Source organism: Pantherophis guttatus, chromosome 2 (assembly GCF_059756535.1).
Source record: "Pantherophis guttatus breed Tessera chromosome 2, ASM5975653v1, whole genome shotgun sequence".
NCBI classification, from domain to species: domain Eukaryota; kingdom Metazoa; phylum Chordata; class Lepidosauria; order Squamata; family Colubridae; genus Pantherophis; species Pantherophis guttatus.
In genome coordinates this window covers 186,273,092-186,285,376 of record NC_142064.1, presented here as the reverse complement: position 1 = coordinate 186,285,376, position 12,285 = coordinate 186,273,092, and the positions used below count along the sequence as shown (strand labels likewise).

General features: G+C 37.0%; 1 protein-coding gene across 1 annotated transcript in view; it reads right to left on the bottom strand.

The window, feature by feature from the left end:
• Positions 1–12,285, bottom strand: part of JAKMIP2 (janus kinase and microtubule interacting protein 2) — a 79,769-nt gene that overhangs the window by 56,584 nt on the left and 10,900 nt on the right. The window lies entirely within an intron of this gene.

The following is a 12,285-nucleotide window of genomic DNA, read 5'->3' as shown; positions in this document are numbered from 1 at the left end:
GATAACAGCCTGACCCATTTGTCAATCACTGCCATAATTAATGGAACTGGAATTGATTCTTCTGGACTAACTCAGACATGCTAAATATTTTTCTATTTCTCCTTGCCAAGGTCATAAATGAAAGAATCCCCCACTGATAGACATTGGGTTTTACTTTTAGCACTTAGCATTTAGACTTATATATCACTTCACAGTGCCTTACAGCCCTCTCTAAGTGGTTTAAAGAGTTAGCATATTGCCCCTAACAATCTGGGTCCTCATTTTACCAACCTCGGAAGGATGGAAGGCTGATTCAACCTTGAGTGGGTGAGACTCGAGCTGCTGAATTGCTGACAGATGGCAGTTAGCAGAATTAGCCTGCAGTACTGCATTCTAACCACTGCACACTCTACTTTTGAAAACACTTCATGATAAGTCAAGAATAAAAATCTGGTGCTCCATGCAGGACCATTATACAAGGAAAATCTTGACAGGTAAAGAAGTTAGGTAGAGCTGTGTCTTGGCCCTGTTTTTGTTTAATCCTTATATAAATCTAGTGTCAGTTCTAGATAAATTGGCAAATTACTCTACTACCACCATCAGCAAAAATGGCACACAAATACATTTTGACTTTTCTGTATACACATTATTATGCAATTTTGGCAGGCTGAGGAGAGTTTTTCAATTCCCTGCAGAGTTCTTCACAGAGGAAATTCAAGGGATCAATTATCTTGGTCTTTGCAAACTACCCAACATTTCATAAGTGGATAGGTTAAATTATTAAGCTATTTTGGAATAATATGCCATGTTCAAAGGATCAGGATATATATGATCCTTTAGAATGCACTGGAATCATTGATGGAGTCCTTCCAAATTCAGGTATTGCAATGTGCAGCTTCAGTTGGAAGCTAAAATACATATGTTCAAACCTATTTGGCTCAGTAGTCAGAACTACTGATTAAAAATATAACCTATTGGACTATTGGTCCCTCTAATTTCCTTTAATATTAGAGATATTCCTCTAATTCCTCATTTTCACAAGTAAGTGAGAAAGTGTTTTCTACATAAGTTGAATTAATGAGGATATTCATAGGGAGTAACATGACCTTTAGACTATGATCATGCCACAACCAAGTTCAGGTAGACAATTATAGATATAGAAAGTCAGAAAGCCCAAAACTGTTGCCTTCAGGGGTTTATCTTGATACTTACTCTCTGAACATACAAAATACAATACAGAATACAGAACATTATACATACAAAAAGCCAAATAATTACTAGAGGACAAAGAAACCCACATTCTAGAAAGACCAACTCAAGATAGAAACTAGACAATCTGATCAAGAGAACCTTCAATGACCTAACCAAGAAAGCACAAATCACAAAAGATGAACAGTGGTAGATGAAAAGCAGAGGACCCATCCACCCACACTTCTATGGACACCCCAAAATACACAAACCCATCATACCTCTTTGTCCAATCATATCATTACCAGGGACCCCAACACACAACATAGTCAAAGAATTTACAAAAAAGCCTGGCTATCTTACAGGCAGAATATTCTATCAACCCACCACTATAGTGCCTCCAGAAAATAAACACCTCCAAATAGAATATGAAATTATGGATTCATTCAATGTATCACAGCCCTCTTTAAATCCATAGACCTAGAACTAACTAGTGAAATAATCCATGGCAGCAGTACTACACAACATACCCACCCTAGCCAAATACACTAAGACTGAAATACCCAGAATCATGGACCTCATCAAACTCTGCCTACTTTTAGGTTGATGGACAAAAATGTCAACAAATCAGAGGAACACCCACAGGATCACCATTCTCATAATGTAGCCAGAGGTGGTATTCAGCAGGTTCTGACCAGTTCTGGAGAACCGGTAGCGGAAATTTTGAGTAGTTTGGAGAACCGGTAAATACCACCTCTGACTGGCCCCACCCCCATCTATTCTCTGCCTCCTGAGTCCCAGCTGATCGGGAAGAAATGGGGCTTTTGCAGTAACCTTCCCCTGGAGTGGGGTGGGAATGGAGATTTTACAGTATCCTTCCCTGCCAAGCCCCCCAAGTCATGCCATGCCCACAGAACCGATAGTAAAAATTTTTGAATCCCACCACTGAATATAGCAGAGATAAAGGTAGTGACTAGAAACTCCTGCATATACTATCAAAAGTACATATCCAGTATATAGATGACACCTTTATCATAATAAAAAACAAATAGAGAAGACACATGAAATAACCAACAATATCTTCAATGGACTAAATTCACAAGGGAAGAGGAAAACAACAGCACACTACCCTTCCTGGCTATCCTTATCAAGAGCTGTGTAAGAACATTATTCAAATGAATATAGCAATAGCAATGGCACTTAGACTTATATACCACTTCAGAGTGCTTTACAGCCCTTTCTAAGCGGTTTACAGAGTCTGCATATTGCCCCCAGTAATCTGAGTCCTCATTTTACCGACCTTGGAAGGATGGAGGGCTGAGTCAACCTTGAGCTGGTCAGGATTGAGAGAATTGAACTCCTGGCAATTAGCCTGCAGTACTGCATTCTAACCACTGCGCCACCATAGCTCTTAATATAAACACACTGCAGTAACCCAGAACACCAAAGAAATGAAGAATGTTGTATAGGCAGAAACAAACTGCTTCTAAACATCTTCCAACAAAATGGATACCCACACAATCTTACCATTCAACCAACTGTAGCAGAATCAATGCAAGTGATGACCAAAAAACATCTCAGAAACAACCAAAAGGTTATTTTCAACATATGGCATCACTGTAGTATATAAACCAACTAAAACCCTCCAAAATATCTTAAAAGACCGAATAGCCCAAGAAGAAAAAAAGGGAGTCATCTACAAGTTACAATGTAAGGACTGTGACAGCCACTATGTAGGATAGATAGATAGTAGATTAGCAGAATGCATCCCTGAGCACCAAGTAGTCAGAAGACACAGTGAAAATCCCTTCATTTTACAACACAAAAACCATAATTTCAACTGGGAAACTGTGAGCATCCTAGATCAAGTTAAATCCAAAAACAATAGTGAATTCCTGGAAACTTGGCATTCAGACAAATTAGCCATCAATAGACACATAGAAATAAACCACATTTACATGCCATTCAAAAAAAAAAAGCTAATAAGAAGAAACAAAAATCTTCAACTGTATATTCAAATTAGTTATTGTTCCCGCTTTAGTGCAACAATGATGCATAAATCTCCTTGTTACTTCTCTGTAAAGAGAATTCAATTTTTCAATTAATATGCATAAAGATATACATTCACATACTTTGATTAAGAACAGTTTAAAGATTTCATTTTTACATCTGACTTTTATGCATCCTGAACCAGTTGAGGATAGGTGAATACTGCATGAATTACATTATTATAATAATAAAACTGAAGATGAACATTTTGTATAAATGTTAATTTATCCAATGTAATCTTAATTTATAGTTTGAGCTAAATGGAGAAAAGCGGATTCTGGTTTAATCCGGCCAAGGCAGAATAGAGGGTCATTTAAGATTCAACTGAGGCCATTTACTTTCCATCTTTGGTTCTGGATGAAGTCATGATCCCCTGGACTAATTCTTCCTTGATGAACAGAAGAAATATATGAGTAGAGTTATGCTTTTGCACAACTATCTTGTGGGCCCAGAACTCATGCCTTGGTCCCCTTTCAACTGGACTACTGCAATTTTCTGTAGCTGGGGCTGCCTTTGAAGGCTTCACAGATGCTATAATTGGTCCATATGCACCTCTTCATTTGCTCAAGTAATGCCACTACTGCAAGAACTGAAGTAGTTGCCAGCTGATGTCAGGTTCCCATTTATAGTGCTGACTGTCATTTTAAAAACCCTACACACCTGGATACCTGCAGGACCAACTTCTCCCAGCAGTTTCTATCAATTCAAATTGTTTAGTAGAGAGGACATCTTTTGAGTTCCTTTTTTGAAGGAATGTCCTCATTACAAGTGCATCAGAGATGGGTTTCAGCAGGTTCTGACCAATTCTGAAGAACCGGTAACAGAAATTTTGAATAGTTTGGAGAACCAGTAAATACCATCTCTGACTGGCCCCGCCTCTATCTATTCTCTGATCGGGAGGAAAAGGGGATTTTGCATAACCTTCCCCTGAAGTGGGGAGAAAATGGAGATTTTACAGTATCCTTCCACTGCCATGCTCACCAAGCCATGCCATGCCCACCAAGCTACACCCACAGAACCGGTAGTAAAAAAAAATTAATCCCACCACTGAAGTGCATGCCTTTGCTGCTACTGCCCCTCCTTCTTGGAAAAGGGTTCCACACCCAAGACCAGGTTAGCACTTCACCTTTTTATTCTCTGGAAAGCCACTTTGATAATATAGTGTTTTTTCCCTCTCCCGCTCCCCTTTTGTGGGATGTGATTATTGTTGTTCTTATTATTGGTTTTTTTCAGCAAGTTACTGGGTGGAAAGTTTTATTGTTGTTATTACTTTGGGGTATTAAATTTTCCTTGGTTTTTTATTTTTTTACCCAGATTATTTATAAGGTGATTAGACCTTTTTTTTTTTTTTTTAGAATTGAGGGGCACATAACTGAGTTGGAGGAATAAGTAGATAATTGTAAATTGTCACAAGGAAGCATATTTTTATCTCAGTATGGAAAGACTTCTCTTCCTTGTTTTCAAAGGCTTGTCGTGAAATTTGGCTCCAAATAAGCAGCATAAGAAAAAAAAAAACAAAGCACAAAATCTAAGAATGACCTTGAAAATGTTTCTGAGAAATACAGCACTTGCAAATTCAGAGGATCAATGTGTGCGCGCGCACACACACACACAAATGCTCATCTCAACAAATGATTTGTTCCTGATATATGTATACCATGACATTCAAACTCACCCCACTCCCATATTCCACTTTGAATATTTATTAAATATTTCAATCTCAGTCTAATTTACTAATGCAGTAAATAGAAAAAACATTCTTATTTTTCACTCTTTAAATATCCAGGCAATGCAGACTTCATTATACTTTAAAAGCCTGTAATAATTAATTAGGAAACCGACCTAAGCTATCAGGCTAGAAACGGTGAGACCATGAGTTCTAGTTTTGCCTTAGGCACAAAACAGCTGTGTGACCTTGGGCTAATCACTTTCTTTCAGCCTTACGAAGAAGGCAATGGCAAACCATTTCTGAAATCCTTGCCAAGAAAACTGCAGGGACTTCTCCAGGCAGTCTCTGAAAATTGGACATGGATGGCACATTTCACTATTAATTTGTACTTTGCTAGAAGAGACAATACCAGGTTTAGAATTTGAAACTGAATGGAATTCTACATGGATATTTATTATACTTATTATGTTCTCCTCGTTCAAGAGAAATTCTAAAAGGCAACCAAGTACTAATATTAATTATTTAATGTTTAGAATAAGAATAAATTGTTCAAGAAAGACACATGTGCACACATACACACACATTTCACTATCCCTCAGAATACACATGGATTAATATACTGTAGTAAAAGTATTAACAAGGATAATTCACAAAGAAAGGATTCACAAAGAATGAGAAATTAATAGTGATTCATATGCATGTCAAAATAATAATAATAATAATAAGTAGGGTATGCCAAGCCAAGCCTAATAAAATCACCATACCCTAAGCATGATGGCTTGTGGTAAAGGAAGCCAAAATGTAGCATTTATCTGGATAAACATTTTACAAGGCAAGAGAAAGGTGCATGATTTTCAAATATCACTTCTCAACCAACAAATTTACAAGGAAATGATTATATTGATATGCTACGCCAGAATCCAAATGATTTGTGAAAGTCATTTGTGAAGAAAAGGAATTTAAATGCATTGCTGCAGTTTTCCTCTGAAAGATAAATACATGCACATATGGGAACCTTGCCCACTATAAAAATCATTACAGAGTGAATGGCAAAGCATGGATGCATAAAATTTGCCTTTTGCCTTTCTAATTATTCCATTTGAGCAGATGTCTCTTGAGCAAAGGGATCAAATCTGATTGAAATGAGAAGATCTGTGTCACTATCACAAGCGAATGAATGTAATAATGGAAGTCTGCTACAACATATGGAAATCTTTGTGAAATATCTGAGGGAAAATAGTAACTATTATAAATGTTCACATGCTTTTTAGTATCACTATCACTGCATAAATGGTAATAACTAAAGATAAATAGCTAATTCCTAGTTAATAGCTACCACAATTTTCATTATTTGGCTTGAAATATTTAACATGAATATCTGGATGAAACTGGAAACAACAGTTAGTTTTGGAGTGCAGAAAAAGGAGTTAATGGTTTTCATATTTTTTGAATCTTCCCATCTGTTCTTTAATGCTGTCAGGCTATAAAATTTGCATTTTCAGTTTATAGAAACACTCAATCTGAAAAGGACGAAACAAACTGGTAAAAAGGAATCCAAACAGAAATGTTAAAAAAATAAAAAAATAAAACAAGGCTGATGCGGATTTATTTTATATATCCCACAATGCTTGCAAGAATGGCAATCAACAAACCAAAACTACATAAATTAATAAATTGGTGATGTAGAAAAAGTCAGTTTGATATGTGTACTATTGTTGACAATAGGAATATACAACACATTTGCAAGAGATATTTCAAAAAGCATGTAGTTGAGCAAAATACACTTCCTTGGAATGTTAAAGCAACTGTATCATTTGCAAGTTTCACAGCCCCTGTGAAAATTATTTCTCATGGAATAGTAATTACCAAAACAATGTAAGCAGCCTATTTCAACAAATGAAACAAGTGCCTATCCTCCACAGTAGAAAATTGCAACAGAATGGGCAAGAGCTCTGCCATTTTAGATGGCCTATTTAGCTTTCTCATTTGAAAGCAGAGTACTCTCTAGATTCCATAGATGCTTTTGTAATGAATGTTTTTCTAATACACTTTATACAACAGCTGTTAGATTCTTGCTCCTGGGATTAACTGTTTCCAGTCCAGTTGGAAATAGACTGTAAGGAGGGAAGTTTGACATCCAAGATTACTTTGAAGGCTATTCTCGTTGCATGGACAATTCTTCCACTAGGGCAGCCAACAAAGTAAAATGGCATAGGGGTAGGTGGGGATAGCGTTTGAAGCAGCTGCATGAGTAATGCTTTACTTTCAAGGAGGAATGCTTTAGTTGCTACAACAACTTTGTGAAACAGTTTTTCTTGTGCTTTTTGTGATTTCTCATAATCGGTTGGTGATTGGTTGGCCACTCTGGGAACAAAATCTATTCAAAGGCCTTTGATGAGTTCCAGCAGGGCCCATGTGCTGTTGCCAGTACAGGTAATAGTATCAGCTGAGAGCTATAGCTGGACCTCTGTTTTGGTTGTTTGATTCTGGACAAACATAATCATTGTAGTCAGTGGTGGGTTGCCCCCGGTTTGGACCGGTTCACAAGAACTGGTAGTAAAACCGGTGGGAGGCTCCATCCACCAACCCGGACATCATCGTAGGTGATCCCGATGCAAACCGGTAGTAAAGGTAAGTAGAATCCACCCCTGATTGTAGTTCAACTGTTGCAATGATACTTAGGTTACTTTAAATACATGCTCTTGAAACTTAATGAAATGAAACAGAGCAAGCCAGGAGTCAATGTGATTAATTTGTCCCCCCCACCCTTTATTAAGCTTCTCTTTCCCTCTTGAATGAGTAATCTCTACTAACTCCCTGGCTGGTAAAGATTACAAGCTGGGGATAGAATGAATTCATAATCTCTCTTGCTCTGTCCATTTTGCAGCACACCTCATTTTTCTCTTTTCTGAAATTGAAAAGTAAGGACTTTAAACTTTTATTTAATCTAACAGAGCTTAAATAAAGCTCCAACGCCAACTGGTTGGAATTTTCTGCCTGGAAATAAGAATAACTCTTGGAGAGGACAATCTGAAAACTACTACAGCTTCTGAGATTCCTTCCCAGGATCTTTGGATTGCCGCCTTAAGTCATTTTAATATAGGAATCAATGATTGCAGAGTACCATATTTTTCTTTTTCTGCTTAATTAACTCAAAAGCAGTGCACCTACATTCGCTGCAGAGATTTTAGCCTCAAGACAAAAAGCTTCAGAAACATGATTTCCATAAATCATGGTTGGTGGAGTAGAATATTATCAGAATTGAAGTGTATTTTTTTAAAGGTACATATTTTAGACTTCTCAGCCAAGAAAAAGAGCAAGCAGGACATTTTGGCTATTATTCTTTTACCTTTGCTTGATTTGGAAAGGCTGCTAATTATATTTCAAGATGGATCCCAGGTATTTTGAAGGGCAGCAGAGACTGAAAATCGCACTACTGCACATTTTTCCCCTCCATTTTGCAGAGCCCTGGAGTCAAATGCTTTCTTTATTAGGTTTTTAGCCAATGTTAAATTATTTAAGTATTGACATTCATTTTATGGGAAGCAATATTAATAAATCATTAACTGAATAAAGATGGATATAAACCAGCAAATAGGCTGTGACTAGAGCTGTGTCATTAAGAGGGTTGATTTAAAAATAGCAAAAGTTCTGAACTGGTTTTTGGCCTTTGCCTCAAGCTTACATTTTGGGTCATTGTTTCAGAGATATTTCCATACCTAAACAAAGAAACAGAATGACCATGGATGGGCAAAAAAACCAATGGGAATGGGAGACTTCTTCCTGGTTTGACCATGACTGACCATCCTCTAGCAGCCAAGAGAAGGAATAGTCTACCTCCAAATGGGAAGGATGGGACTGGTCTACCTGATCTCCTGTGACTGAAAGAAGGTCTGGTCTACCTAGCCGCTGGAGACTAGGGCAGGACCAGTCTACTGAACCCCTGGGCAGCAGCATGGCAGTGCAGCAGCACTGAAGCAGCCACAAATTTGCCAAATTTAAATCCCATGGGAGTCATGAGTCATAAGATAGCCTATTTAAGGTACCTTGTTTCAAAAATTGTTGCCGCATGATGCACCATTTCATCCAATTGAAGGTTATGGACAAAGAGACAGGACACATTTAATAGTATATAGATATTCCAAATGAGTACTAGTGTCACAGTATAGTGTTGGTTAAATACCACGGCATTCTTCAAGAAATGTTAATATATATTGGGGAAAAAAGGGGGAAGAAAATGATAGTGATATTGCATTGTTACATGACCAGTTCCAGAAACTCTGGGGAAGATGCTCCAATCTGCCGAAAACAGAAGAATCATCTTAACCATATTGTGAAGTTTAAAAAGTAAATGTATTACAAGGGATTTTTCCTAGCAAGGAACGCTAGATAGGCTTTATTAGACTAACATTCATTTTAGTATAGTTCTACTTCAGGAAAACACCCAAATATCTTCTCAAGTATCTATGACATAATTCTTTTAATCCTTTTCAATAAGAACAAGGTATTTTGGCTTAAATGGATAACTGGTTTTAAATTGAAATGTTTTAAATTATGGGCCAAATTATTTAATTATTTTAAATCTATTTTAACTTTTGTGTATAAAGTGTTTTACTTGGCTGTTCACCGCCCTGAGTCCGAAAGGAGAAGGGCGGTATAGAAATCTGAAAAAATAAATAAATAAAATAAATAAATAAATACTATTTTATCCTGATAAAAGGCACTTTTCTATTGGGGACACCTGAGGATTTACTCTGAAAATTATAATTCCTAGTATTTCCTGGAAAAAAAGTATATATGCTTCACTCAAATGCTGTCCATATTCTGAACCTGCTCCAAGAGAGATCAACATTTAGGACTCTGGATGTTCTGGAAGAGTTTGCCTTCTAAGATCAAATGTGTCCCTGCTTGGATGTCTTTACATAAAATATTGAAGACAGTCCATTTTAGGAAGGCGTTTGAAGAACATTTTAGTGGTAGCATCTATTGTAATTAACAATAGAGAATAAATAGTATTTATTGCTTTTAATTGGTTATTCTTTCTAATAAACATTTTTATTTCATTAGGTCTAGGCACTAAATTTCTACAGAGATTCTCAGTCATCCAGGTCATGGTTGTCCTAAAGATGCTTTTTTAAAAGGCATCTTTCTCCCCTCCCCCCAAAAAAAGTCCAGTTTCCTTTTGAAAAAGCACCTTTGGGACTCTAGGCACTAAGCTTCCTAGAATTATGAGGATATTCAGAATACAAACAAAGGTAATGCGATCAATGCTAATTGGATGCTTTGTTTAAACATTAACCAAGTGACTGCTATTTTATACTTTTCCCACATTCCATCTAGTCCCATTAACTTGGATATATACAAAGAAATAAAGAGAAAAACAGATTTCTAATCAGGATAAGACTTGATGGTTGTAGCAAAATCATAGATTCTTTACAGATATCCATGGGCTCATTTTGAAGAAAAAATAGTAAAATAAGGAAAGGATCCTCACATGATACCTGGTGACAGCTGTTGTGGAAGTTCAGCTGAAAGTTTATCAACAGGAAGGATAGCTCAGTGGAGGGACAGAATAATATCAAATATTTTTTCGAAATAAAGTTGTCCGAAACTACATAATTAGCTTCAATGGCCTCTGAGGCAGGGCAGGAGGAGTTCAGAGAGATGAATAGCAATAGCACTTAGACTTACATACCACTTCACAGCCCTCTCTAAGCAGTTTACAGAGTCAGCCTATTGCCCCCAACAATCTGGGTCCTCATTTTACCGACCTTGGAAGGATGGAAGGCTGAGTCAACCTTGAGCCTGGTGAGATTCGATTTGCCAAACTGCTGGCAGCCAGTGATCAGCAGAAGTAGCATGCACTACTGCACTCTAACCACTATGCCACCACTGTGATGCAAGTCTTGCCCTCTTTCTGCATGGATTAGGAAGGCACACACATGCCCCAAAGAGGTGGGCCCTGTGGCAATGAAGCCCAGATGTTGCTTTCATTCTTCTAATACCCTGTTTCCCCCAAAATAAGACATCCCCTGATAATAAGCCCAATTGGGCTTTTGAGTGCATGGCAATAAGGCCAAGCGCTTATTTGAGGGTTCAAAAAAAATATAGGACAGGGTCTTATTTCTGGGGAAACAGAGTAGAACTGGCAAGATCCTGCAGATGCCACTGATTGGTAACTGGAAAAGGCAGGGATACAGAAAAGTTCTTGACACAAAACCTGCAAATTACAGCTGTAATATAATATCAATGAACAAGACGGCCTTGATAGAGGAATGTGAGGAGAGACATTTCCCTCTAGGAGAGATTTTCCTCACCAAACAAGCTATGTTTTAGAGAAGTGTAAGAAAGAGAAGCAGAAAACCAGTTCTCATCAAGAATATTTGAGATACTTAGAAGTTAGTCTGCATAGTAACAGACAGCTTGAAATTTTAAAATTGATCATGGATCAAGATGAACAAAGGAGATATGACAGGGGCATATTTCAATTAAAAACACAACAACCTATTAAAGTGACTCTTAATGACTTTACCTCATACATTCCTGGTGATGAGCTATATATTTTCCTGAATAATTTCAAAGACTTGCTAAAGGATAAAAACTTCAAGGAATGTATAAAATGTATTTTTATTTGTATACAGGAGACACAAGTGCCTAATATTTGTATTGGCAGACTTTCTTTTGTCCATTAAGAGCAGACTGGTTTAAAAAGTCCACAGTGTACTGGAGGGATGATAGTTTGGGGACCTGCAAATGTCTCAGACTACTGTTTCCAAAATCTCTTTATGTAAGAGAGGTTGCAGTGTTCTCCAGCAGAACTATTGCAAAATCCATGTGTAGATACTGGTTTCTGATCTGTGGTCATTAAAATCATTATTACATACAACATAATAAGGCTTATTAAGGCCAAAATTTTAAAAGAAAACAACTAAACCAATATGGCTTCTGCAAAGGGATATTTTTTATCATCAACATTTTAGAATATTAGTATGGTATCAAAGGATATATGGATAAGATCTACCTGGTAGATCATGGACAGGTAGGTTTTTAAAACATTTTTCATATATCCTTTGTTAAAGCCTTCTAAAACACAGGCGTTAAGAAGATGTTGAAACAGACTTTACTGACTGTGAATTGTGGACTTAATAGACAAATTAACAAATGTGATATAAAGTACTTTTTAGTGGGATGGTCTGAAGTTGCCTCTGAGGCTCTAGGTCTTCATAAAGAATCTTGAATTTTAGGTTATGAGAAAATTGGTTCCTTTGTAATACTTTCCCTACAGCAGTTGTGTCTTTTTCTTTGGCATTAACTTTAGCTACGGTGTATCACAATTTAAATCTGCAATGGGTCATCTTTTGTTTCTTTTGATTTAACTAACATTTAATTTATTAAAGGTT